This window comes from Mesoplodon densirostris, chromosome 4 (genome assembly GCF_025265405.1).
Source record: "Mesoplodon densirostris isolate mMesDen1 chromosome 4, mMesDen1 primary haplotype, whole genome shotgun sequence".
In the NCBI taxonomy this organism is placed as follows: Eukaryota; Metazoa; Chordata; class Mammalia; order Artiodactyla; family Ziphiidae; genus Mesoplodon; species Mesoplodon densirostris.
In genome coordinates, this window is record NC_082664.1 from 26,540,968 (window position 1) to 26,568,323 (window position 27,356).

At 43.3% G+C, this 27,356-nt stretch overlaps 1 protein-coding gene across 5 annotated transcripts in view; it reads right to left on the reverse strand.

Annotated features, from left to right (window-relative positions):
* The window catches only part of ADCK1 (aarF domain containing kinase 1), a 112,382-nt gene extending 109,231 nt beyond the window's left edge, over nucleotides 1-3,151 (reverse strand). For 4 of the 5 annotated variants that reach the window (XM_060097982.1, XM_060097983.1, XM_060097981.1 and 1 more), the window contains exon 1: nucleotides 3,055-3,151. The gene's annotated coding sequence lies outside the window, so the exon portion shown is untranslated. Of the gene's footprint in view, nucleotides 1-2,504; nucleotides 2,820-3,054 lie in introns of those variants that run through there. The other variant, XM_060097980.1, reaches the window with a different exon arrangement.
* Between the last annotated feature and the right edge of the window lie 24,205 nt (nucleotides 3,152-27,356).

Below are 27,356 nucleotides of genomic sequence, written 5' to 3' on the forward strand. Positions count from 1 at the left end.
AAAAGACCCTGTCAGCCGTGAAATATGTCTGTCGATGAAAAAACACCTTTCATTATTAAATCTTTTGCTAATGAATCACCTGCCCTGTTCTGTTTACCTGCCTTTTTTGACTTTCACCTGATTTGTTTCTCATAACAGCACATCCTTTTTTTTGGTTGGGGGTGGGAGGGGGAGGTGGCTGGGGCCACTGGACCCTAAAACCTAACCATTAGATAATAATATTAGCAATAACTTACCTTTACACAGCCCTTTGCACTCATTATCTCATTAGTTATTACACACAACCCAGTGAGGTGAGACAGATATTACTACCATCCCCAGGTATAAATGAGGAAACCAAGTTGCAGAGAAGGTGAGTGATTTGCCCCAGGTGGCTCAGCTGGTAAATGGCAGAGTAGACCTTCAGCCCTTTCTCTTTATGGCACATGACCTTCCTGGCAGGGACTCGCAGACCTCCAATCCCCAACATTCTTAACCCCATTCTCAAGTAACTGCATCAGTCACTATGATTTCTGACCCTCTACCACCCCCAAACAGTGCCAGGCACAGGGAAGACACTGCTTGGCACCCTGGAAATCAACAGCACGTCACAGATCAACCAAAGCACCTCACTGGAAACCACCAATTCCAGGCTATGAAACATTTAGGAGAGCTGTGTTATTGTCAAATCAAGGATGAGCATGGAATCCATCTCGCTGGACCACAGGAAACATACTAGCAAGCATTGAGACAAGGCAAGAGGAGAGTCTGGGAAGTTCTACAAATTAAAAGTTGATGGTCAAATGAAATTCCACCCTCTGTGCAGAACTAAATAGGGAAGCAAGCACTTACTGTTCACAGGGCCAGGCCTTTTCCGCTACCATCCATCTGCTGCCTCCCCCCCATGCCACATTACAGGACAGTAAGCCTAGAATCACTGCTCCCTGTTTGTTGCACAGGTGAGAATGGCCACAGAGGAAAGAATTTAGGGCGCCAATCCCATTAATCCCATAAAGTGACCGCAGCTCCTCCTCCCATTTCCTAGAGAGACCGTTAGACAAATGAGCAGTATTTCTTTTGGTCTGCTCCCAAGACTGGAAAAGACCCAATAATGCATTTGGAGAGAGTGATCTGGTTTTCAGGGAAAACTGGTTATTGATGTAGATAAAAAGCAACCAAGGTGGATGATACCATCACGTCTCATATCAATGCTGAGGGACCATCTAGTTGACCTGAGCAGGTTTATAGCCTGCCCTGCCCTGTAGATAGGAATGTAATCACTCTCTTTCCTAGTGTTTGATGCCCAGAAGGTGATTCAATCAATATTGACTAAAGGAATCCCCAACTGATGCCGAAGTCCCAGAGTAGACAGGAAAAATAAATCTCATCCAGGCAAGGAATAGAATTCTCCACTTACTTCATCCAGAGATAGGGGGACTCAGGGAGAACAGTGGAAAACCAAGCACAAAGAGTGAGTAGCAGGTAAGAGGAGAAGAGTGAGTGAGATTGTAAGCAGAAATGTACAGTGCCAAGTGCTTAAACATCTCATGTAACTCTCACAACTACATCCTGGGGTGCATCCTATTAGAGCCTCATTCTACAGATCAGGAAGCTGAGTTTTAGAAAAGGTAAGAAACTTGGCTGGGAAGTTACTAAGTGATGCAGCCAGAACTTGAATACAGGTGTGTCTGCTCCAGTCAAGAGAGCACAAGGTGGACGAGAACAGGGCTTGCTGGGCCCTGAGGTGGGTCCCTGAAGTGCCTCTGATGTAGATAGCTAAACTGAGATGGTTTATTCAGTGAGTTGGGTGGTGGTGGGGGGGGGGGGGAATTGCATGAACCAAGCACTATTCTTGTCTTATAGGTCCCTTGTGTGACAAGAAAGTAAGTGTATATCAGAAAGGGAAAAAATGTAAACTCTCCCAACAGAGGTCAAAGTTTACATCCTGAGGGCTGCTGGGAAATGGCCAAAGATACAATATGATGTAACCCAGGAAAATTGACACAAGTGTAGACTACATGAAAATCTGTATATAATGTGGGGGAAGAGACAGTGAACAAATACATACATGCTTACTATCGCTACCGAAGTTAAACTGGCAAGCCAGGACAGAAAGGCCCAGGACCAGGAATGACGAGTTGGTGCTTTAAGTTCACAGGAATTTTTCCTACAAAACAGTGATACTCCAAAGTATGTTCCCAGACCAGCAGCATCCGTATATCCTAGGAGCATGTTAGAAATGCAAATGCTCGCTCCCCACCCCAGACCTACTGAATCAGAAACCTGGGGGATAGGGTCCAAGTTTCTGTGTTGTAACAAGCCCTCCAGGTGATTCTGATGCACGCTAAAGTTTGAGAGCTACTGCTTAAAGAAAACGTGTGAAGGCACACATAAAGTCTAATTCACTTTCAACTCCGCAAATATTTCCTGAGCAGCCACTAAGTGCAAAGAATCATGGAGGTGATCAGTAGGTACTTGTTGAATCGAATGACTTCATAGTTAGTAGAAAGGAAATGCCACTTAACCTGGGGAGAGAGCTGTGCTAGGCGTCTTCTAAAGGCTGCTCTCCATACAGCGCTGTCATCAGCACACGTTTACTGTGCGATCCGGAAGCTCAGGGCCCCACCAAGTGCTATAGATACGACGCGCTCCGGGGTCGTGCAAGCCCTGCGGAGGGCAAGGATATATCTGCGCGCCCCTGCTCTGATCCAGCCTGCGCTCCAGCCCCGGACGCCTGCGTTTCGGAGCCCACAGACCACCTAGGCTGAGGAGGTCTGGGTGAGCCACCTGCTGCCTCCCTCCAGCTCCAGCTCTATCTACACGCAGCACTGCGCCACGCTTCCGCCCACTGGTGAGCCAGGCTGGAGAGTCGCCGCAGAGGTGATGGGGCACTGCACCCGAGTCACGTGGCCGCGCGCCGGGCCCCGGATGATAAGGTCACCGGCCCAGGGTTCCCCCCCGGCTGGAGGCCCCAGCAGAGGCGGGCGCCGGGCGCGTCCATACTGGCTTACCCGCGCCCCGCGGCCCTGGCAGCCCGGGCTTTGCGCGGGCCTCCGAGGAACTGCCCCTACTCACCCCGTGGGAAACAGAGACGCGGCGCCCGGCTTCCAGCAGCAGCCTGGTGGCGGGAGTTCGCGGGGAACTTTGTTTGCCGCCACCTCCGGATTGCACTTAGTGAAGCCGGGGCGCCGCGCGGCCTGCCGGGAGTTGTAGTTCTTCTTGGTTCCCTAAGCCGCGGGGACAAGGGCCAAAGAACAACCGCGGTCGCCCTGGACCGCTCCACCTAGGGAGGCAGAGGGGTCACAGACACTTGACCTGTCAGAGAGCCTGTTTCTTGGCCTGCGCTGCGGCCAGGAGCCTTCCTGAAAACTTATTTTCAAGAAGCTATCCAAATTGGTCGTAGATTTATGTTCAGTAGGAGGATGGAGTCGTGGGTTTGTGTATTACAACAGGCAAAGAAGAATTTTACTGACAGTTGCTGAATAGTAAGAAAGTGCTGATCGATCTTAGTCATCTTGTCCCCCATTCATTCATTGACCTCTATTTACTGAATGTTTGTTTATAAGATGTACTTTGGAGACAATCATCAGACCTTCATTCCTTCTACAAACATCTCTTGAGCTACTTCGTGGGGGAACAGAGATGGGGTGGAAGATTCATCTATCAATTCAATGCAATTCTAATAAATTTTCCAACAGGATTTTCTCTGGACGTTTACAAGCTAAGCTAAAATTTACATGGAAAAACAAAGAACAAAGCATAGCCTAAACACTCTTGAAGAAGAGTAACATGTTTCAAGGACTTATCCTTACATATATCAACATTTATTATGAAGCTATAAAAATTAAGACTATGGGATATTAGTATAGGGATAGGCAGAGAGGGAAAATGAAACAGCCTAGAGAGCCCAAAAACAATCCAGGCACATGTGGAATCTTGATATATGACAGAGCTGGCATATGAGCTGAACCAACTGGTTCTCTGTTGGGCCCCTAACACAAAAAATTAATTCCAAATAGATTAAAGAATTTAAAAGGAAAAAGTAAAATCAGAACTTTTGAAGGAAAATTTCCTGCTATCTCAGGGAAGGGTTTATTAAATGACATCAGCAAAACAGTATAGAAAACTTTGATAAATTTGGATTACGTTAAAGTTAAGAACTTCCTCATCAAAAGGCATGAAGAAAAAGACAAGCCACTAACTGGGAGAAGACACTTGCAGTACAGGGCTACAGTGCAGAGCTAGCAGTATTATAGAGTTGCATAATACAGCTGCCACCACCTCGAGTTTGCAATGTATAAGTGTTAAGATTTTAAAAGGGAATAATTTCCAGGCTTCCCTGGTGGTGCAACGGTTAAGAATCCACCTGTCAATGCAGGGGACACAGGTTCGAGCCCTGGTCCAGGAAGATCCCACGTGCCACGGAGTAACTAAGCCCATGCGCCACAACTACTGAGCCCACGTGCCACAACTACTGAAGCCCATCCACTTAGAGCCCATGCTCCACAACAAGAGAAGCCACTGCAATGAGAAACCCGAGCACCGCAGGGAAGAGTAGCCCCCGCTCGCCACAACTAGAGAAAGCCCGTGCCCAGCAATGAAGACCCAATGCAGCCCAAAATAAATTAATTAATTTAATTAATTTTTTTAAAAAGGAATAATTTCCAAATGGTGTGATTAGTGTTAGAATAGAGGTATGAACAAAGTGGTATAGGAACATAAAGAAGGGAGCATTAATTTTGCCCAGGAGATTTCTAAATGCTTTGTAAACTCAGACAAGACTTATAGGCTGAGAATCAAAGTTGAACAGGGGCTCCCCAGGAGAAGGGTGTTGGGGAGCAGACCAGGCATAGGAAAGTTCATATAAAAAGCATAAAGATGAAGAATACAGTAAAAGACATAAAGACATTTAAATTAAAATGGAAAATTTTAAACCACAGAGAGAGAATATATTTTAAAAACTTAATATGGTTACTCTAATCGGACGTTAACTTTAACTATGAAATTGTTACCAGCCAGCTAGCAGCTAACCCTGAGGAATGGGAATGGAGGAGGTGGGGCTGGAGTACTTTCAGTTTATACTGTACCCTTTTGTAATATTTGAATTTTTTACAGTGAATGTATGTATAACGTTTATAATTAAAATTTAATTGTTTAAAAATTTTTTAATTTAGCAGGTTTCCAGTTCCACATGGTATGTGTAGTATACCCATTTAAATCCACGCCTGCCTAAAATCCCATGAAAATGACAGGAAAGGAATAAAAAAGGCATAAACCCCAAAAGGAACAAGAAAGGAGACAACAGCAGATAGAAACAATTTTAAAATATATGTGGGAAGCTCCAAAGCAGATAGGCGAGTGAGGTGCTTTTAAACAAGCGAGTGCCTGAGCCCCAGTCCCAGAAATTCTGATTTTGGAGTCTGGGCCTCTGTAATTCTTAGAAAGTTGCCTTGGTGATTTTAATGGGCAGTTTAGTGGAAAGGCTCTGTCAAGAAGGCAGTTCATATAGTGAAAAGTGGGTAGACTGAGAGCAGTGTAGAGTTCTAGCCCCCGCAGAATCACCTGGAGAGCTTTAACAATCCTCCTGGGACACACCCTGGAGCTCTTAAATCCATTTTCCAGGGACAGAACCCAGATAGAAGGATTTTGCAGAGCTCCCCAGAGGATTTCCATGCACAGCCAAGGTTAAACACCACTGATTCACAGAATCTTGTTTGAACTGTGTGACTTAAAGCAAGTTTTCTCACTCAGCAGAGCTTTCATTTTTTTTTTTTTTTTTTTTTTTTTTTTGCAGTACGCGGGCCTCTCACGGTTGTGGCCTCTCCCGTTGCGGAGCACAGGCTCCGGACGCGCAGGCTCAACGGCCATGGCCCACGGGCCCAGCCGCTCCGCGGCATGTGGGATCTTCCCGGACCGGGGCACGAACCCGTGTCCCCTGCATCGGCAGGCGGACTCCCAACCACTGTGCCACCAGGGAAGCCCAGAGCTTTCATTTTTGTCTTAATAAAATGGTGGTTTCCTTCTTGATAAAAGATATGAACTATCATCTGTCCTACTTACCTCAGAGGTTCTTGTGAGGATCAAGTGAGATGGTGTTTGTGCTTTGGAAACTGAATAGTGCTGTACAGATGTATCCCATCACACTTAGAAGAAAATACAAACTCTTTACCCAACCCTCCCTTCTGCCCATGGCTGTTACCACTCCCTCTGTCTCCAGCCTTTGTTCCCACCCAGCTCACACCACTCTAGTCACACCAGCTTCCTTTTTGTTCCTCAACCTGCCAATCTGCCTGCTCCCTTGAGGCCCTTACACTTGCTGTTCCCCCATAATTTCAAAGGTCTGCTCTGTCACAGCAATCTGTTCTCTCTTTCGTCATCACCCCCTGAGAGAGGCCATCCTTGATCACCCTTACCTAACCACCACCACCCCTCCACATTCCCTGAGACACATTCTATCCCGTTACACTGCTTTATTTATTAAAGTACTCATCAATACTGAAAATTATATCATTCATTTGTTTAAGATGGCTTTTATCTGTCTTGCCCACTAGAGTATAAGCTCCACGAGAGCATGGATTTAGGTCCATGGTGCCTAGAACAGTGCCTGCCACACAGTAGGTGCTAAGGATATAATGGTGAATAAAACGGGCAAGGTCCTTGCCCTCACAGAGTGTCATTTGCCTGAGGCGGAGAAAGAGGAGGCAGACAATAGACATGCAAAGAAATAACAGGATAGTTGCATGATGTAATAAACTCTGTGAAGGAAGGAAGCAGGGGAGTATGGTAAAGAGTAACTGGACAGAGGCCATTGATTGCATCTTTGGAGAGATCAGTCACACAAGGCCTCTTTGAGGAAGCTGCACCCGAACGGATGAGGACATCAGCCATGGGGAAGATGAGGAAGCATGTTCCAAGCAGGGGAAGCAGCAAGCCCAGGGGTAGAAAAGAGCTTGGTAGGTTTGAGGAACAGGAAGGAACCCAGTGTGACTGAGCAGAGAGAATGGTGTGGGAGGAAGTAGGAGAAGCAGGCAGGGGCCTTTGGAGGGCTCATCAGTTTGGATTTTAGTCCAAGTGCACTAGGAAGCCATTGAAGGGTTTTAAATTGAGAGGGGACATGACCAGCGAAGCTAAAGAGAAAATGCACTGAGCAACCAAAGCCATTAAGGAAAGCAACTAACTCATTCCAGAACCTGCCAGAGTCCCAGTTACATTTCTGGGACAGCAAGCAAGGCCTGGGTTTGGTACATCGAGTACTTAGAATGCTGTCCAAGAAAGGTTTTCATTCAGGGTGCTGTGTGGCTTATCCCAGAGGTGGACCATCTGGGAGAAAGCATCACACAGCCAACCAGAGGAAAAGCAAGAGAAACCAAAGTACAAAGTTCTTCCTTAAGGCAACAAGAAAAAAGCAGGGCAGAGGAAGTAATAAGGGAACTGTGTTCTAGGCAGGGGGAGAAGGCTTAGGGTCTGTGGTACAGGAAGCAGGAAAGCTGCATTGGCTCCCAGCAGCATCCCAAAGGGGAGCAATGCCCCACAGGAGTCCATCCACAGAAGCCGCAGCAGAAGGAAGCATGAGCTAGAGGCCCGAAGCTGGTGTTAGCACCTGCCCAGGACAGAATGTTCCAGTAGGACAAAGGAAGTCAACTCAGACCCAGGGCCAGAAGGTCAGGATCCAGCTACCCCAGAGGGCATTTTAGCATTTGCCAGAGGATTGGCAGCCCAAGTCATATGCCAATCCATGTACATCTGTGTAGTAGAGTGCAAGGGCAGAAACCTGCTTGGCCTGCCCCATGAGGTGGTCAGGCGGGCCTGGACTTGATGGAAGCCCAAAGGGATTTTTTTTTTTAGTATCTGGGAGGAAGTAAATCAAGATGAGTAATCTGGAATTAATTTCCAACCTGGGGGCTGGAGTGAAATGGAAAACAGGGATTTCTTATCTGCCTCTGACTGACTGAGAAATCCCACAAAAGGCACATCACCCAGGCCCTTCAGGCTTTTTTTGTTTTCCAAATTTATTGAAATCTAATTGACATACCCTTCAATTTTCTTATCTGTCATAAGGGAAAAGAAAAATTCCTTGTGAAAAATAGCTGATATATCTCAGTAAGGGTAAAAAAAACATATAAATTCTTAACCATAATTGCAAATCTATTTATTGAAATGTATACATATATATTTCCCATATATATTTATATATTTGAATCAATATTATATATACATATATATGCTATCATTTATCAAGCACTCATTGCCAGATGCTAGTCTTAGTGCTTTAAGTATGTACGTTTTCTCATATAATCCTCATGATATGTGAGCTACATATCACTATTATCCCCATTTTATAGTTGAACAAACTGAGGAACAGAGAGTTAAGCAACTTGTCCAAGGTCATGCCGAAGGGCAGAGCTGGGCTTCCAACCCATGAGTCTAACTCCAGAGCCCACACACCGAATGGGCAGCCCACTATGATCACAGATGTATTTAGAGAGGGAATCATTTGAGGCAAATGTCTGGAGCCAAAGTAAAATACACCCCGAGGTCTTTGAGCAGTTTTAACAGGAAATAGGCAAGCTGGCTCAGCAGTAATCCTTTATTACCAATGATTAATTGACCACAGTTCTCAAATTAAGAGGCATGATGGACTGGGAGCTAGGGAGCTGGGTTCCAGTCCTGCCTAGGCTACTAATTAGCAGCTGACCTTGGACCTGTCCTTTTACATCCCTGGGATTCAGGATCCTCTTTTGTAAAGTAAAGGAATTCTATGGGCAGAACTCTAAGGACTCTTCCATCGTTCACATTCCACGATTCTTTGGGTCTGTAAGCACTGTCCTACCCCTAGAGACTGACACGGAGGGCAGGCTTGAGCAAGCCCCTGTGCTGAATATCCTCTGTATCCTCCCCGAGGTCATCTCTCCACCCTTCTCTGCCCTGCTCCATGCTCAGGAGGCTGACCAGTACAGGCTGCATCCCTGAGGCTCCCCTGCCCTCTGTCTTCTAGTTGAGCTTGGCCAGTGGTAAGCGTGAGTAGGAGACAGGGAGGCCAAAGAAGGGAGAGACCCCGACGTCTGCACACACACAGAGCCTCCTTCCGCATGTGCTCCCAGCCTTCCTGTCTGTGTTCTGGCAGTGGCTGCCACAGCTCCCACTGGGCTATAGGAGCACCACTCCCACACCACACTCCTTTAGACTTAGGGGTGACAATGACTTCCTGCTCTGCTGGTGCCCAGCTGCTTCCCCTTAACGTCCCACACCTCCTCTAAGCAGTCCATCCGTTCAGTGCTCTGGATTTAAACCCTTGAATGTGCCATCTGTTTCCCATAATACCCTGACTGCTGCCAGCCCTGGGAGTGGGGTGGCTTTCTTCCTTGTCATTGCCACCATCTCTCCATGGGTCATAAATCAACATAGGAATCCCAGACCTCCTTTCAGAGTCCTACAGGCATCCTCACCAAGTCAGAGGGCCTAGAAATAGGCACTTTCAGGGCAGGATTCCCCAATTCTCCTATGGTGGTGGGAGCATCAGTACCAATGTTCTATTAGCCAAAGTCTATAAAAAACTCTTGGGCTCTTTTGAGAGAGGTGACATGGAGTCAGACAGACCTGCGTTGGAATCCGGGCTCAGCCTCACTGGGTTTGAACCCTGGCTCAGGCTGTGAGACCTTCCTGTGCCTTAGAATCCTCATCCGTAAATTGAGGAAAATAACATTTGCCTCTCAGCCTTGCTGCAAGGATTGAATATGATAATCTATGCAAAAGTTTTGTACAATGCCTGGCACATTCTAAATAGATGCTCAGGAAATGTTAATTCCCTTTCTCTATTAGGCAACTAGGAGGAAGAGAGGCGAAGCCATGAAAACAATTAGATGGGTTAAAGTGGCTTCTCGAGAAATACCATACCAACTCCTTCAGTTCTCCAATGGGATAGCCAGGGGCTGATATGGCAAAGGACCAAGGCAGGGGAAGGAAAAAAAAAAAAAAAGAACAACTCATCGGAAACCAGGCTTTTGTTCAAAAAAAACCAACTGCAGCAAGCAATTAGGGAACAATAGCTAAATACTTTCTATAATTAGAGAGAGAAAGCATCGCAAGTGATCAGAGTGCCTTTGTCTGCACTGACCCTCTTCACCCAAAGAATATCTTGGCTCACATGATATGGAGACTGGGGATCTTTGTGGGTTTTTTTAGTTTTCTTGAGAAATTTAATCTCACACCACCTTTCTGTGGCCAAGAAAGGAGGACAGCAGAGCCAACGAGGACCCTCTCATCAGAAAGGAAGGCAATTGGAAATATGACTCATGTCTAGGACTAATTCAATCCTGAAAGAGGAGACGATCTTACAGCTTTGCCTGGGAGTTCCTGACACCCTGGCCCTACCCTGCTCGTGGGGCAGGTGGGTGGGTTGGAATTTCTGTAGGAAGAGGAGACAGATGGGTTTTGACATCCACCTAGCCTGCTCCTTTTGCTAAAACCTGGTGGGGGGGGCAGCAAATACTTACTATTTTTTTAAAATATTTATTTATTTATTTATTTGGCTGTGCCGGGTCTTAGTTGTGGCATGCAGGATCTATTTCCCTGACCAGGGATCGAACCTGGGCCCCCTGCATTGGGAACTTGGAGTCTTAACCACTGGACTACCAGGGAAGTTCCGGGGTGCACAGTTCTTTTTATTTATTTATTTTATTTATTTTTGGTTACGTCGGGTCTTCGTTGCTTCGCACGGGCTTTCTCTAGTTGCAGCGAGCAGGGGCTACTCTTCGTTGTGGTGCGGGGGCTTCTCATTGTGGTGGCTTCTCTTGCTGCAGAGCACGGGCTTTAGGCACATGGGCTTCAGTAGCTGTGGCACACAGTCTCAATAGTTGTGGTGCACAGGCTTAGTTGCTCCGCAGCATGTGGGATCTTTCCAGACCAGGGCTCAAACTCGTGTCCCCAATATTGGCAGGCGGATTCTTAACCACCGCGCTACCAGGGAAGTCCAAATCCTTACTTTTTTAACAATGGATATTCCAGACAAAAGCAAAGGAGAGGATATTTCCACAAACATTCGTGCTAGAGAATTGATCTCTTGGTCTTGACAGAAGGACCAAGCTGGCTTCCTCAGCCAGAATCTCTATGCCTTCCCAGGCACTGCTATTCTCCCAAGCCCCCAGGTTCTAACCCGAGTCATCCTTTTTCCTTCATTCTTCTCAACCCCTCATCACGAACTCAGCCTCTTGACACTTCCTTCTATAACCCTTCCCATCTTTCTCTTCCTCCCCATTCCTATCACCACAAGCGTTGTCAAGCTCCCCACACATCCCATGACTAGACTTCCACACACTTCCATCCAGCACCCCTTCCTCCAGACTCCTCCCCCTCAAAGACGTTCCATGAAACACCACCTAAGGCACTGCATTCACAGTGCCATTCTGTATACCCAGACCTTCTAAACTATGGTGCAAGTGCCCCTGGTGGTAGATAATTTTAGGTGATGTGGTACACACAGTGTTCTGCCCAGGTCCCCTTGAGCAGGCCAGTATGCCCATCACTCAGCTGCTGTGAATGTTGGCTGCTAACAGCTCACAGCTGCCTCCGTCTCCAGAAAATTGATGGGGTGAAGGGAGCTGCCTCACCATGAAATGTCTGGAAGGTTACATCTTCATACATTCCTACATCATGTTTTCAAGAAGATATCTTGTTTCTTGAATGATGGGGTGCGACAAACCGTTTCTTTGGCAGAAAACCAGGTCAGTCTAGGAAAATCTAGGACACCTGCAATTCCAGTCTGTGAGAGGCCATGGAGACCTAGTTGTCTCCCACTCTCTGCCTGGAAGGAACAGTTATTGGGGGGTCTACAATGACCCAGGTACCGAGCCACTATTAAGCACCACACCTTATTTTGAGAATACTGATGTAAATAAGATGATGTCCCTGCCTCACTGAGAAGTCCATAGTTCAGTAGTAGACACAGATTTTTTTTTTAATTTTACAACCAGTTTCAAAAGTGCTATAGAGACAAATGTGTAAAGTAATACTGGGGGAGGGGCGAGCTCCTCTGTTCCTGCTACAGTGGAGCACAGTGAAGTTCAGGATTCAGCAGCTGAGTTCCAGGGTGGATTCCCTCACTTACTTGCTGAGAGACCCCAGGCAAGTCACTGATGGTATCTGCCGGCAAAAAAGAGCAATTAAAATGTCCTTTAGAAGCCCAGAAGGATATACACCAATGTCATGGAAATTGGATTATAGAATTGCAGGTGGTTTTTATTTTCTTCTATTTGCTTTTCTACTTTTAAAATTTTCCACAGAGAATAAAATCCTTTTGAAATCAGAAAAAAAGAGAAACACTAAAATTTTTTAATGTGGTTCTCAGAAATAAGCTCCAAGGTGCAATCTTTTGAGGTATATACCCTCCTCCCCATACTTTATCTGCCTGTCTATCTATCTGGAAGTATTCCTCAAAGGGTAGTTTTTATGACTCATTCCAGATCGGGGTATGGAAATGTGTAAGATGATCCTGGAATATCTTGTCATACCAGAAAGCATGGAAGTTATCAGACTACTGGGGCTGGGTCAAAAGGATTCAGAAGTCAACATGAAGAGCCTCCCACTTGCTAAAGGTGGCACAATTTGATCATCAGTTGGCTAAAATCGTCAATGGATTGAAGCACATCAAATATGTTTAACTCCATAAAGTTTACAACGATACCACCCCCACCAAAAAGTCACCTCTGAAGAACACTAGGAAACCACTTAATTATTTTAAAAGCTGGTCAATAAAGAGAAAGAACTGAGCATCCATTCTCTGTTCCCTTTGTGATCTGTTCCAAAGGGTAGTCAAATAGTTGATGAAGGGAAAATTCTCTTTTACAGAATATTTCAACTAATAAATGGAAAAGGAATGATTGAACAATTTGCAATTACTAATGATTTATGGTGTAGCAATGATCATAAATGGCTGCTAACATCACAGGAAAGACAAGCAGACTTTGGATTCTTCCTAATAGAAGTAAACACTACTATCTGTGAAGTTGCTTTACCCCTCCCCCCACCGCACCGCAAAAATAAAGCAAAACAAAAGCCTGAATCCAACCAGGCCTTTATATCTAATTAAAAATTTACAGGAAACAGAGGAGGAACAACATCACAAAGACAGAAAGTAGAGGTTATAGGAAACTCTACAAGGCAAATGACCTAGTTTCTTCAACAAAATATTGCATAAAAAAAAATAAATAAAAGGGATGGAGGGGGAACCTATAAGTAAAAGAGATATGATGTTACTGAACTCAGGTTCAGCTGCTCACCACTAGAAAATCAGTACTGGAGAGTGCTGGTAGAAATGGAAAACGTTGCTTTTAGTCAGAAAGCTGGCAATCTGGGGAGAAGGCAGACTCGTGTCCCAAAACTAACTCTGAAGATTCTGCCTGCCCATGAAAGTTTTTAAAGGGAAAGGGGGAAGTAATCTCAGTTAATCATTGAGTTAGGGGATCAGACATAGCCATCTCCCACTGTGTGCAGGCTTGTCAACTCCTTGCGACCTTTCTTTAGATGCTACCTCGTTCACACAGTTTATTTGTGAGATTACTGACGGGGAAGCTGGGGAAGAGATCTGGTCATCTGTTAATTACTTATGCTTCATTTCTACTTCTTTGATCTATGGAAAGAACTAACAGGTTAGGGAAGGTATTTTGTGGTCAAAAAATTGGAAAGGTGTGCTTGGGCTGGAGATGAGTAGAGCCTGATGGTGCCTGGTTTAAGGTTAGTTACAATATAGCTTTGCTAAAGTGACAAAACAAAAGGGGCTTCCTGCAGAGAGCTCTTTCCTGCAAAGAGCTCTTTCCTGCCAAAAGCTGCTTGTAAATCCCCACTTGTCAGAACATCATTCCATTTCTATAGGATTATGGGTGATGGTCTGTCTTCTTTTACTTCTTCATGCTAACATAGGGCGCCATATTCTCAGAGTGGAAGATGCTGACATGGGTCTGTAGCCTCTCTTGGCTGACAATATTAGTTGCCTGCTTACATATATGGGCAGAACAAGCTACAATTATTTTGATGCCCACAAAGATATAGATTATTATGAGCAACAGTGTTAATCCCATTCTCTTAAGGCCAGTTTTTGGAATTGTGCTAGTCATAGATTCAGTACTGCTTAAGATGGAGCAGTTTATGTCATGGCTTCAGTCTGGTCATCCCCCTGGTGGCAGTTATAGTAGCTGTAAAACAACTCAGATGCTGAAAGATTCTGTGACTCTATTGTCCTGATCATTAACTGCTTGAGCCTCCTCTTTTGTGACACAGGGAGGCCTGGGAGACTTCAGTTTTTCTACAAACAAGAGGCAGGGGACATGGAGGGGCCTTTGTACTTGGCGGGGCCCTGCAGGATTCTGCTCAGTTCCATGAGATATATCAACCAATCACAAGGGATAAAACTTACTAGGATCTCAATTCAGGTAAGCAAAACTCTGTGTGTGTGTGTGTGTGTGTGTGTGTGTGTGTAAAGCAAAACCAAGAACACATTAAAAAAACATGTAAAGCCTAATTTTAAGACAATCAGGGAAATTCAAACACTGGATATTTGATGATATCAAGGAATTATTTTTTTTAGTTTAGGCCTGACCATGGTACTGTGGTTGTGGTTTTTAAACAGGAGTCTATCTTTTAGAGAAACATAATGAAAGTTTTATAAATGAAATATAATGTTTGAGATTTGCGTCAAAATAATCCGGGAGAGGGAATAGGAAAGGGTATGATAGGCAAGATTGGCCCTGTGTTGAAAATTGTTAAAGTCGGTGGTGTATTCATCAGTTTCATTTTTCTGTGCTATTTTTTAATATCTTTGAAATTTTCCTCAATAATATATTCTGGAAGTTCACAGCTGAAACTTGAAACTTTCAGAAAAGTAAAAGAAGAAAACATATTATCCATAATCTCCCCCTGCAGAGATAATCACTACTATCATTTTACAGTATATTCTTCTTGACTTTTAAATAATATATAAAATAGAAATCCTGCTGTGAATATTGTTTTGTGATCTGCTTCTTTCACTTAAGATAGCATTTTTTCTTGCCATTAAAAAGTCTAAAACCTTATTCTTAATAGCTGCAATAGTGTTTTAGTTCCTAACATTTATTTAATGAAAGCTCTATTTTTACTGCTAAAAATTATTCTGCTATAAACATCCTTGAAAATCTTTCTTTGGGGGCACCGCTTATTTTTAAAAAGTAGAATTAGTGTTTAAGAGACAATAAACATTTTCAGGTATTTAATACATACTACCAAACTACTCTCTAGGAAGGTTATCCACTTAATGTCCTACCAATAGTGAGGTAGAATTCCCCTTTGCCCCAGATCTTACTCTTCTGGAAGAATTTAATTTTCCCTATTTAATAAAAAATTCTAAGTCAAAAGAGCAATTGATAAGTGTATTGGAGCCAGACTTTTGAATCCTCTTAACTGTGTGACATTGGGAGAGTTACTTAACATCTGTGGTCCTGGGAAAAGAACAGCACTGGGAGGTCATAACCATTAAATAAGGTCATAAATGTAATGGTATATTATCTGTAAATTCCTAGCCACCATGCCTGGCTTGGCAGATGTTAGCTATAACTATCATCATTATCATTATTATTGTTATTACATACTACCTTCCTATAGAATAAAATTCATATTTTTGTAACAGCTGTTTTCCTTTTCATGAAGAGGCCTTTTTACTTGTTCCTGCATTGAAGTCTGTATTTAAAATAGCTTACGGATAAGTTAGGATGCCTTTGGTTGCATCCAAAAACAAGCCCAAGTTAAGCCAATAGAGCTGCAGCACCCAGAGGTACGAAGGATTCAGAAGACGTGGTCTGACTGTCCTCAATGATTCCCTTGGTTCTGCCCATCTCTGACTGTTGTTTTCAACCCCATACTGATGTCACTAGAACAAGGCAGCTGTCAAATAAAAGAGACACAACTATATCTACATGCTTCTTTGTTCCCTGCCGGCTGGAAAAAGAAAAAAACCCTGCCCCCTACCCTCCAGTTAGATCTTGAGATGTATACTGATTGAGAAAACTGTTTTTGTTTTATTTAGTTTTCAGTTTGTGTGTGTGTGTGTGTGTGTGTGTGTGTGTGTGTAACTTGATAAGCAGATTCTCAAGGTAAAGGGCCAAGATGTAACGCACTATTGAATAAGGAGAACAAGCTGAGAGGACTTGCTGAAACAGGAACAGAATAAGGAGCCCCTAAGCAGACCTACACATTTGGTTACTTGCTACCTGACAGAGGTGGCCTGCAGAGCGGTGAGAAAAGAACAGATTTTTAAATAAATGGTGCTGATAAAATTGAGTATCCATGTAGAAAAATATTGAAATTGCACTTGTATCTCACCTCATACACAATAGTTAATTCCAGGTGGAATTGACCTAAGTGTAAAAGGGAAAACTATAAAGCTTTTAGAAGATAGTGCAGGAAAGCATATTGAAGACCTTGAGACAGGGAAGAATTTCTTAAACAAGACATGAAAAGCACTACCATTATAGAAAAGATTCATAAATTTGCTTGCTTAAGAATTAAAATTTTCTATTCATCAAAAGATACAATTGTTAGAGCAAAAATACAAGCAGAGTAATAGAAAATACTTGCAATACTACAAAACAGACTCACAAACATAGAGCACAGACTTATTGTTGCCAAGGAGGTGGCAGGGGTGAGGGGATTGAGAGTTTGGGGTCAGCAGATGCAAACTATTATATAGAGAATGGACAAACAGCAAGGTCCTACTGTATAGCACTGGGAACTAGATTCAGTATCCTGTTATAAACCATAATGGAAAAGAATATGAAAAAGAATGTAAATATATGTATAACTGAATCACTTTGCTGTACAGCAAAAATTAACACAACATTGTAAATCAACTATACTTCAATAAAATAAATTTTTAAAAAATACTTGCAATAGACAAAGCACCAGTTTCCAAACCACGTGAAGAATTCTCACAAATCAATGAGAAAAAAACTTATCAACCAGTAAGAAATGGACAAGAAACTTGAGCAGGATCTTCATAAAAGAGTAAATCAAAGACACTCCCTCATCAGTAAGCATGGAAATGCAAATTAAAATCAATGCCATCGTTACATACCAGATGTGAAATTTTACATGATGAGTATATCAAGTGTTGGAGGTGGGAATGTAAACTGAATCACCAACTTTGGGAAAGAGTTTGGCATTATCTGGAAATAGGAAGATCCACATACCCTGTGACTCAGCAATCTACTCCTAAGTGTGTACCCAAAGAAACTGATGGGCACAGATACACCAGAAATACAGCTACACGTGGAACAACTCCTACAGAACACCTACTGAACGCTGGCAGAAGACCCCAGACCTCCCAAAAGGCAAGAAACTCCCCACATACCTGGGTAGGGCAAAGCAGAGAGATTCCCGCACAGAGGAGCGGTGCCGAGCGGCACTCACCAGCCCGAGAGGCTTGTCTGCTCCCCCGCCGGGGCGGGCGGCGCTGGAGCTGAGGCTCGGGCTTCGGTCAGAGCGCAGGGAGAGGACTGGGGCTGGCAGCGAGAACTCAGCCTGAAGGGGGCTAATGTGCCACAGCTAGCCGGGAGGGAGTCCGGGAAAACTCTGGAGCTGCCGAAGAGGCAGGAGACTTTTTCTTCCCTCTTGGTTTCCTGGTGCGCGAGGAGAGGGGATTAAGAGCGCCGCGTAAAGGAGCTCCAGAGACGGGCGCGAGTCGCGGCTGAAAGTGCGGAGCCCAGAGACGGGCGTGGGACGCTGGGGCTGCTGCTGCCACCGCCAAGAAGCCTGTGTGCGAGCGCAGGTCACTGTCCACACCGCCCTTCCGGGAGCCTGTGCAGCCTGCCACTGCCGGGGTCCCGGGATCCAGGGATCCAGGGGCGGCTTCCCTGGGAGAACGCACGGCGCGCCTCGGGCTGGTGCAACGTCACGCCGACCTCTGCCGCTGCAGTCTCGCCCCGCACTCCGTGCCCCTCCCTCCCTCCCGGCCTGAGTGAGCCAGAGTCCCCGAAGAGGCTGCTCCTTTAACCCTGTCCTGTCTGAGCGAAGAACAGACGCCCTCCGGAGACCTACACGCAGAGGCGGGGCCAAATCCAAACCTGAGACCCAGGAGCTGTGAGAACAAAGAAGAGAAAGGGAAACCTCTCCCAGCAGCCTCAGAAGCAGTGGATTAAAGCTCCACAATCAACTTCATGTACCCTGCATCTGTGGAATACATGAATAGACAACAAATCATCCCAAATTGAGTAGCCAAGAGTCAGTGCTGTGCCTCTGAGGTGGGAGAGCGAACTTCAGGACACTGGTCCACAAGAGACCTCCCAGCTCCACATAATATCAAACGGCGAAAATCTTCCAGAGATCTCCATCTCAACACCAGCACCCAGCTTCACTCAACGACCAGCAAGCTACAGTGCTGGACACCCTATGCCAAACAACTAGCAAGACAGGAACACAACGCCACCCATTAGCAGAGAGGCTGCCTCAAATCATAAAAAGTCCGCAAACACCCCAAAACACACCACCAGACGTGGACCTGCCCACCAGAAAGACAAGATCCAGCCTCATCCACCAGAACACAGGCAGTAGTCCCCTCCACCAAGAAGCCTACACAACCCACTAAACCAACCTTAGCCACTGGGGACAGACACCAAAAACAACGGGAACTACGAACCTGCAGCCTGCAAAAAGGAGACCCCAAACACAGTAACATAAGCAAAATGAGAAGACAGAAAAACACACAGCAGGAGAAGGAGCAAGATAAAAACCCACCAGACCTAACAAATGAAGAGGTAATAGGCAGTCTATCTGAAAAAGAATTCAGAATAATGATGGTAAAGATGATCCAAAATCTTGGAAATAGAATAGACAAAATGCAAGAAACAGTTAACAAGGACCTAGAAGAACTAAAGACGAATCAAGCATCGATTAAAAACACAATAACTGAAATAAAAAATACTCTAGATGGGATCAATAGCAGAATAACTGAGGCAGAAGAACGGATAAGTGAGGTGGAAGATAAAATAGTGGAAATAACTGCTGCACAGCAAAATAAAGAAAAAAGAATGAAAAGAACAGAGGACAGTCTCAGAGACCTCTGGGACAACATTAAACGCACCAACATTCGAATTATAGGGGTTCCAGAAGAAGAAGAGAAAAAGAAAGGGACTGAGAAAATATTTGAAGAGATTATAGTTGAAAACTTCCCTAATATGGGAAAGGAAATAGTTAATCAAGTCCAGGAGGCACAGAGAGTCCCATACAGAATAAATCCAAGGAGAAATACACCAAGACACATATTAATCAAACTGTCAAATATTAAACACAAAGAAATCATATTAAGGGCCTCCCTGGTGGCGCAAGTGGTTGAGAGTCCGCCTGCCGATGCAGGGGATACGAGTTCGTGCCCCGGTCTGGGAGGATCCCATATGCCACGGAGTGGCTGGGCCCGTGAGCCGTGGCCGCTGAGCCTGCGCGTCCGGAGCCTGCGCGTCCGGAGCCTGTGCTCCGCAACGGGGGAGGCCACAACAGTGAGAGGCCCGCATACCGAAAAAAAAAAAAAAGAAATCATATTAAAAGCAGCAAGGCAAAAACAACAAATAACACACAAGGGAATCCCCATCAGGATAACAGCTGATCTCTCAGCAGAAACTCTACAAGCCAGAAGGGAGTGGCAGGACATACTTAAAGTGATGAAGGAGAAAAACCTGCAACCAAGATTACTCTACCCAGCAAGGATCTCATTCAGATTTGATGGAGAAATTAAAACCTTTACAGACAAGCAAAAGCTGAGAGAGTTCAGCACCACCAAACCAGCTTTACAACAAATGCTACAGGAACTTCTCTAGGCAAGAAACACAACAGAAGGAAAAGAACTACAATAACGAACCCAAAACAATTAAGAAAATGGGAATAGGAACATACATATCAATAATTACCTTAAATGTAAATGGACTAAATGCTCCCACCAAAAGACACAGACTGGCTGAATGGATACAAAAACAAGACCCATATATATGCTGTCTACAAGAGACCCACTTCAGACCTAGAGACACATACAGACTGAAAGTAAGGGGATGGAAAAAGATATTCCATGCAAATGGAAACCAAAAGAAAGCTGGAGTAGCAATTCTCATATCAGACAAAATAGACTTTAAAATAAAGACTACTAGAAGAGACAAAGAAGGACACTACATAATGATCAAGGGATCAATCCAAGAAGAAGATATAACAATTGTAAATATTTATGCACCAAACATAGGAGCACCTCAATACATAAGGGAAATATTAACAGCCATAAAAGGAGAAATCGACAGTAACACAATCATAGTAGGGGACTTTAACACCCCACTTTCACCAATGGACAGGTCATCCAAAATGAAAATAAATAAGGAAACACAAGCTTTAAATGATACATTAAACAAGATGGACTTAATTGATATTTATAGGACATTCCATCCAAAAACAACAGAATACACATTTTTCTCAAGTGCTCATGGAACATTCTCCAGGATAGATCATATCTTGGGTCACAAATCAAGCCTTGGTAAATTTAAGAAAATTGAAATTGTATCAAGTATCTTTTCTGACCACAATGCTATGAGACTAGATATCAATTACAGGAAAAGAGCTGTAAAACATACAAACACATGGAGGCTAAACAATACACTACTTAATAACGAAGTGATCACTGAAGAAATCAAAGAGGAAATTAAAAAATACCTAGAAACAAATGACAATGGAGACACGACGACCCAAAACCTATGGGATGCAGCAAAAGCAGTTCTAAGAGGGAAGTTTATGGCAATACAATCCCACCTTAAGAAACAGGAAATATCTCGAATAAACAACCTAACCTTGCACCTAAAGCAATTAGAGAAAGAAGAACAAAAACATCCCAAAGTTAGCAGAAGGAAAGAAATCATAAAAATCAGATCAGAAATAAATGAAAAAGAAATGAAGGAAACGATAGCAAAGATCAATAAAACTAACAGCTGGTTCTTTGAGAAGATAAACAAAATTGATAAACCATTAGCCAGACTCATCAAGAAAAAAAGGGAGAAGACTCAAATCAATAGAATTAGAAATGAAAAAGGAGAAGTAACAACTGACACTGCAGAAATACAAAAGATCATGAGAGATTACTATAAGCAACTCTATGCCAATAAAATGGACAACCTGGAAGAAATGGACAAATTCTTAGAAATGCACAACCTGCCAAGACTGAATCAGGAAGAAATAGAAAATATGAACAGACCAATCACAAGCACTGAAATTGAAACTGTGATTAAAAATCTTCCAACAAACAAAAGCCCAGGACCAGATGGCTTCACAGGCGAATTCTATCAAGCATTTAGAGAAGAGCTAACACCTATCCTTCTGAAACTCTTCCAAAATATAGCAGAGGGAGGAACACTCCCAAACTCATTCTACGAGGCCACCATCACCTTGATACCAAAACCAGACAAGGATGTCACAAAGAAAGAAAACTACAGGCCAATATCACTGATGAACATAGATGCAAAAATCCTCAACAAAATACTAGCAAACAGAATCCAACAGCACATTAAAAGGATCATACACCATGATCAAGTGGGGTTTATTCCAGGAATGCAAGGATTCTTCAATATACGCAAATCAATCAATGTGATACACCATATTAACAAACTGAAGGAGAAAAACCATATGATCATCTCAATAGATGCAGAGAAAGCTTTTGACAAAATTCAACACCCATTTATGATAAAAACCCTGCAGAAAGTAGGCATAGAGGGAACTTTCCTCAACATAATAAAGGCCATATATGACAAACCCACAGCCAGCATCGTCCTCAATGGTGAAAAACTGAAACCATTTCCACTAAGATCAGGAACAAGACAAGGTTGCCCACTCTCACCACTCTTATTCAACATAGTTTTGGAAGTTTTAGCCACAGCAATCAGAGAAGAAAAGGAAATAAAAGGAATCCAAATCAGAAAAGAAGAAGTAAAGCTGTCACTGTTTGCAGATGACATGATACTATACATAGAGAATCCTAAAGATGCTACCAGAAAACTACTAGAGCTAATCAATGAATTTGGTAAAGTTGCAGGATACAAAATTAATGCACAGAAATCTCTGGCATTCCTATATACTAATGATGAAAAATCTGAAAGTGAAATCAAGGAAACACTCCCATTTACCATTGCAACAAAAAGAATAAAATATCTAGGAATAAACCTACCTAAGGAGACAAAAGACCTGTATGCAGAAAATTATAAGACACTGATGAAAGAAATTAAAGATGATACAAATAGATGGAGAGATGTACCATGTTCTTGGATTGGAAGAATCAACATTGTGAAAATGACTCTACTACCCAAAGCAATCTACAGATTCAATGCAATCCCTATCAAACTACCAATGGCATTTTTCACAGAACTAGAACAAAAAAATTGCACAATTTGTATGGAAACACAAAAGACCCCGAATAGCCAAAGCAATCTTGAGAACGAAAAACGGAGCTGGAGGAATCAGGCTCCCTGACTTCAGACTATACTACAAAGCTACAGTAATCAAGACAGTATGGTACTGGCACAAAAACAGAAAGATAGATCAATGGAACAGGATAGAAAGCCCAGCGATAAACCCACGGACATATGGTCACCTTATCTTTGATAAAGGAGGCAGGAATGTACAGTGGAGAAAGGACAGTCTCTTCAATAAGTGGTGCTGGGAAAACTGGACAGGGACATGTAAAAGTATGAGATTAGATCACTCCCTAACACCATACACAAAAATTAGCTCAAAATGGATTAAAGACCTAAATGTAAGGCCAGACACTATCAAACTCCTAGAGGAAAACATAGGCAGAACACTCTATGACATAAATCACAGCAAGATCCTTTTTGACCCACCTCCTAGAGAAATGGAAATAAAGACAAAAATAAACACATGGGACCTAATGAAACTTCAAAGCTTTTGCACAGCAAAGGAAACCATAAACAAGACGAAAAGACAACCCTCAGAATGGGAGAAAATATTTGCAAATGAAGCAACTGACAAAGGATTAATCTCCAAAATTTATAAGCAGCTCATGCAGCTCAATAGCAAAAAAACAAACAACCCAATCCAAAAATGGGCAGAAGACCTAAATAGACATTTCTCCACAGAAGATATACAGACAGCCAACAAACACATGAAAGGATGCTCAACATCTTTACTCATTAGAGAAATGCAAATCAAAACTACAATGAGATATCATCTCACACCAGTCAGAATGGCCATCATCAAAAAATCTAGAAACAATAAATGCTGGAGAGGGTGTGGAAAAAAGGGAACACTCTTGCACTGCTGGTGGGAATGTGAATTGGTACAGCCACTATGGAGAACGGTATGGAGGTTCCTTAAAAAACTACAAATAGAACTACCATATGACCCAGCAATCCCACTACTGGGCATATACCCTGAGAAAACCATAATTCAAAAAGAGACATGTACCAAAATGTTCATAGCAGCCCTATTTACAATAGCCCGGAGATGGAAACAACCTAAGTGTCCATCATCGGATGAATGGATAAAGAAGATGTGGCACATATATACAATGGAATATTACTCAGCCATAAAAAGAAATGAAATTGAGCTATTTGTAATGAGGTGGATGGACCTAGAGTCTGTCATACAGAGTGAAGTAAGTCAGAAAGAGAAAGACAAATACTGTATGCTGACACATATATATGGAATTTAAGAAAAAAATGTCATCAAGAACATAGGGGTAAGACAGGAATAAAGACACAGACCTACTAGAGCATGGACTTGAGGATATGGGGAGGGGGAAGGGTAAGCTGTGACAAAGTGAAAGAGCGGCATGGACATATATACACTACCAAATGTAAGGTAGATAGCTAGTGGGAAGCAGCCGCATAGCACAGGGAGATCAGCTCGGTTCTTTGTGACCGCCTGGAGGGGTGGGATAGGGAGGGTGGGAGGGAGACGCAAAAGGGAGGGGATATGGGAACATATGTATATGTATAACTGATTAAATTTGTAAAATAAAAAAAAAAAAAAAAAAAAAAGAAACTGATGGGCAAATACCCAAAGTTGCACTGTTCATTAATTACACCAAATTGGAAACAGCTCAAATGTTCATCAATAGGAGAGCAAAGTCTTGGACAAGCTTGCCATTACCCTCTCTAATAAAAATTAATTAATTAATAATAGCTAATCTTTTTATGAGGTATGGTTGAATAATAGCTAATCTTATTGGGCACTTACCATGTGCTAAATACTGTTCTAGGGTTTTAATATATAAATAATCATTAAAAATACTAATACAGAATTTACTCTGTGCCAGGTACTGTTCTAAATAGGTTTCATATATTTAGTTATTTTTTCTTCACACTTAGCCTATGAAGGAGTCCCTGTAAGCAGCTTTTGGCAGGAAAAAGCTCTTTGCAAGAAAGAGCTCTCTGCAGGAGGCACCCTTTTGTCTTGTCACTAACCTTAAGTCAGGCACCCCCATGCTCTACTCATCTCTGGCACTAGCACACCTTTCAAATCTTCTAATCACGCAATACCTTGCCTAACTTGTCGGTTCTTTCCGTAGATCAAGGAAGTAGAAATGAAGAATAAGTAATTAACAGATGACCAGATCTCTTCCCCAGCTTCCCCTTCAGTAATCTCACGAATACACTGTGTGAACAAGATAGTATCTAAAGGGCTTCCCTGGTGGCGCAGTGGTTGAGAGTCCGCCTGCCAATGCAGGGGACGCGGGTTCGTGCCCCGGTCCGGGAGGATCCCACATGCCGCGGAGCGGCTGGGCCCGTGAGTCATGGCCGTTGAGCCTGTGCGTCCGGAGCCTGTGCTCTGCAACGGGAGAGGCCACAGCAGTGAGAGGCCTGCGTAGAGAGGCCACAGCAGTGAGAGGCCCGCGAACCGTAAAGGAAAAAAAAAAAAAAAAAAAAAGATAGTATCTAAAGAAAGATTACCAGAAGTCGACAAGCCTGCACACAGTGGGAGATGGCTATGAGTCCAATCCCCTATCTCAGTGATTAACTGAGATTACTTCCCCTTTTCCCTTTAAAAACTTTCACAGCTGAGCAGAATCTTCGGAGGTGGTTTTGTGGGACACTGAGTCCACCATTTCCACAGACTGCTGGCATTCTAATTAAAAGCACCTTTCCTTTCTACCAACATTTGTCTCTCTCTCGAGTATTGATTTTTCCAGTGGCGAGCAGCTGGACCTGATTCAGTAACAATGCAATTATTATCCTCATTTTTCAAATGAGGAAATTGAGGTCAAGAAGTTAACTAACTTGCTCAAGATCACACAACCGTTAGTGGTAAAGTTGGGAGTCTGCCTTCATGGAGCATAACTAGAAAAGGGTCTAAAGCAGAACCTTAAGAAAAACCAGCAGATAAGGAGTTAATGCGTAAAGAGAGGCTAAGGAATCTTTTTAAAAGATAAGGGGAGAGAGACAAAAGTCCCTTGTGGCTTCTATTTATCTCAGAGGGAGTGTGAGGAAACTAGGAGCAGAGATTTGTTTTAGTATCAGCTTTACTGAGATATAATTCCACATGCCATAAAATTCACCTTCTCAAAGTGTACTATTCAGGGACTTCCCTGGTGGTCCAGTGGTAAAGAATCTGCCTTCCAATGCAGGGGACGCAGGTTCGATCCCTGGTTAGGCAACTAAGATCCCACATGGCGTGGGGCAACTGAGCCCGTGTGCCACAAACTACAGAGCCCAGGCGCTCTGGACCCCACGTGCCACAACTACAGAGAAGCCCTCGCCACAACAAAGAACCCACGTGCCGCAACAATAAAAATACATCCCACATGCCACAACTAAGACCTGACGCAGCCAAAAAATAAAAATATAAAAAATCTGCTAGCAAAATAAAGTAAGACTAATATAGCTATTTTAAAAGAAGTGTACATTTCAGTGGGCTTTATTGTATTAACAGAGTTGTACAACCATCACCACTACCTAATGTTAGGACTTTTTTAAGACTCCAAAAAGAAACCTGTACCAGTAGCAGTCACTTCTCCTTCCCAGTCTCCCCTTCCTGTCCTCCCACCCTGGCTCTAAGCCCCCGGCAACCACTAATCTACATTCTATACGGATAGACCTATTCTGGACATTTCATATATGTAGAATTATATAATATCCAGTCTTTTGTGGCTGGCTTCTTTCATTTAGCATAATGTTTTCAAGATTCATGTATGATGTATCACCTATGGGTACTTCATTCCTTCTTATTGCTGAAGAATATTCTATTGTATGAATATACGTAACACATTTTGTTTACCCACTCATCAGTTGATGGACTTTTGGGTTGTTTCCACATTTTGGCTATTATGAATAATGCTGCTATGAACACTATGTACAAGTTTCAATGTGAACATATATTTTCACTTCTCTTGGGTATACACCTAGGAGTGGAATTTCTGGGTCATATGGTAACTCTATGTTTAGCATTTTGAGGAACTGCCAGACTGTATTCCAAAGCGACTGCATCATTTTACATTCCCACCAACAATGTATGAGAGTTTCAATTTCTCTACATCCTTTCTGGTACTTGCTGTCTGCCTTTTTTGATTATAGCCATCCTCGTGGGTGTGGAGTGGTATCTTATTGTGGTTTGGAGCAAATTTATCTCCTTTTTTTTGACCACACTGCACGGCTTACAGGGTCTCAGTTCTCAGTTTCCTGACCAGGGACTCAACCCAGGCCACGGTGGTGAAAGCCCTGAATCCTAACCACTAGGCCACCAGGGAACTCCCTGGAGCAAATTTCTTGACTATAGGTTGAACTTCACCTTGAATATTCTCTTCCATCCTCAGCTTTCACCCAGCCTTTGCCAAGTCTCTCAGACTTGGGCTCCCGATGCCCTCAAAAAAAAAAAAAATTCTCAGTCTACCCACTATGAAGAACATTATTTTTCATATGGGCTGAGCCTGACCCTGACCCTGACCATTCAGACAGGTTTCCATTCTCATGTTGAAAGGAGGTAGATTCCTCCTCTCTCCATTTTTCTGGATTCTCCCAGGAATACTCTCACCTCACCTCTGGAGGCTTCTCTTTACTGCCCTGGGAGGAATTTAACTTGCTTTTGTCAGGAACAGCATTTAGGGTGGTTATTTTGTAAGGGGATATAAATTTTACCTGCCACACAAACTCTGACTTCTATTATTTAAACACTAAAATATTCTCAGCCCCTCATCTGAAGAAATAGCCCTATATTATTGCTGGTGTATAATTGGGTGATGGGTATAAAGACTTCTTCTATTAGGAGCTTCTGTTGATGGGATTTTGACAGGTGGTCCCCAAGGGTATATGTGTGTCCGGTGAGTCAAGGAGAACCTTGGGATATGCGTGCAGCTAGTATATGGAGCCAGGAAGTCTCAGCCATCA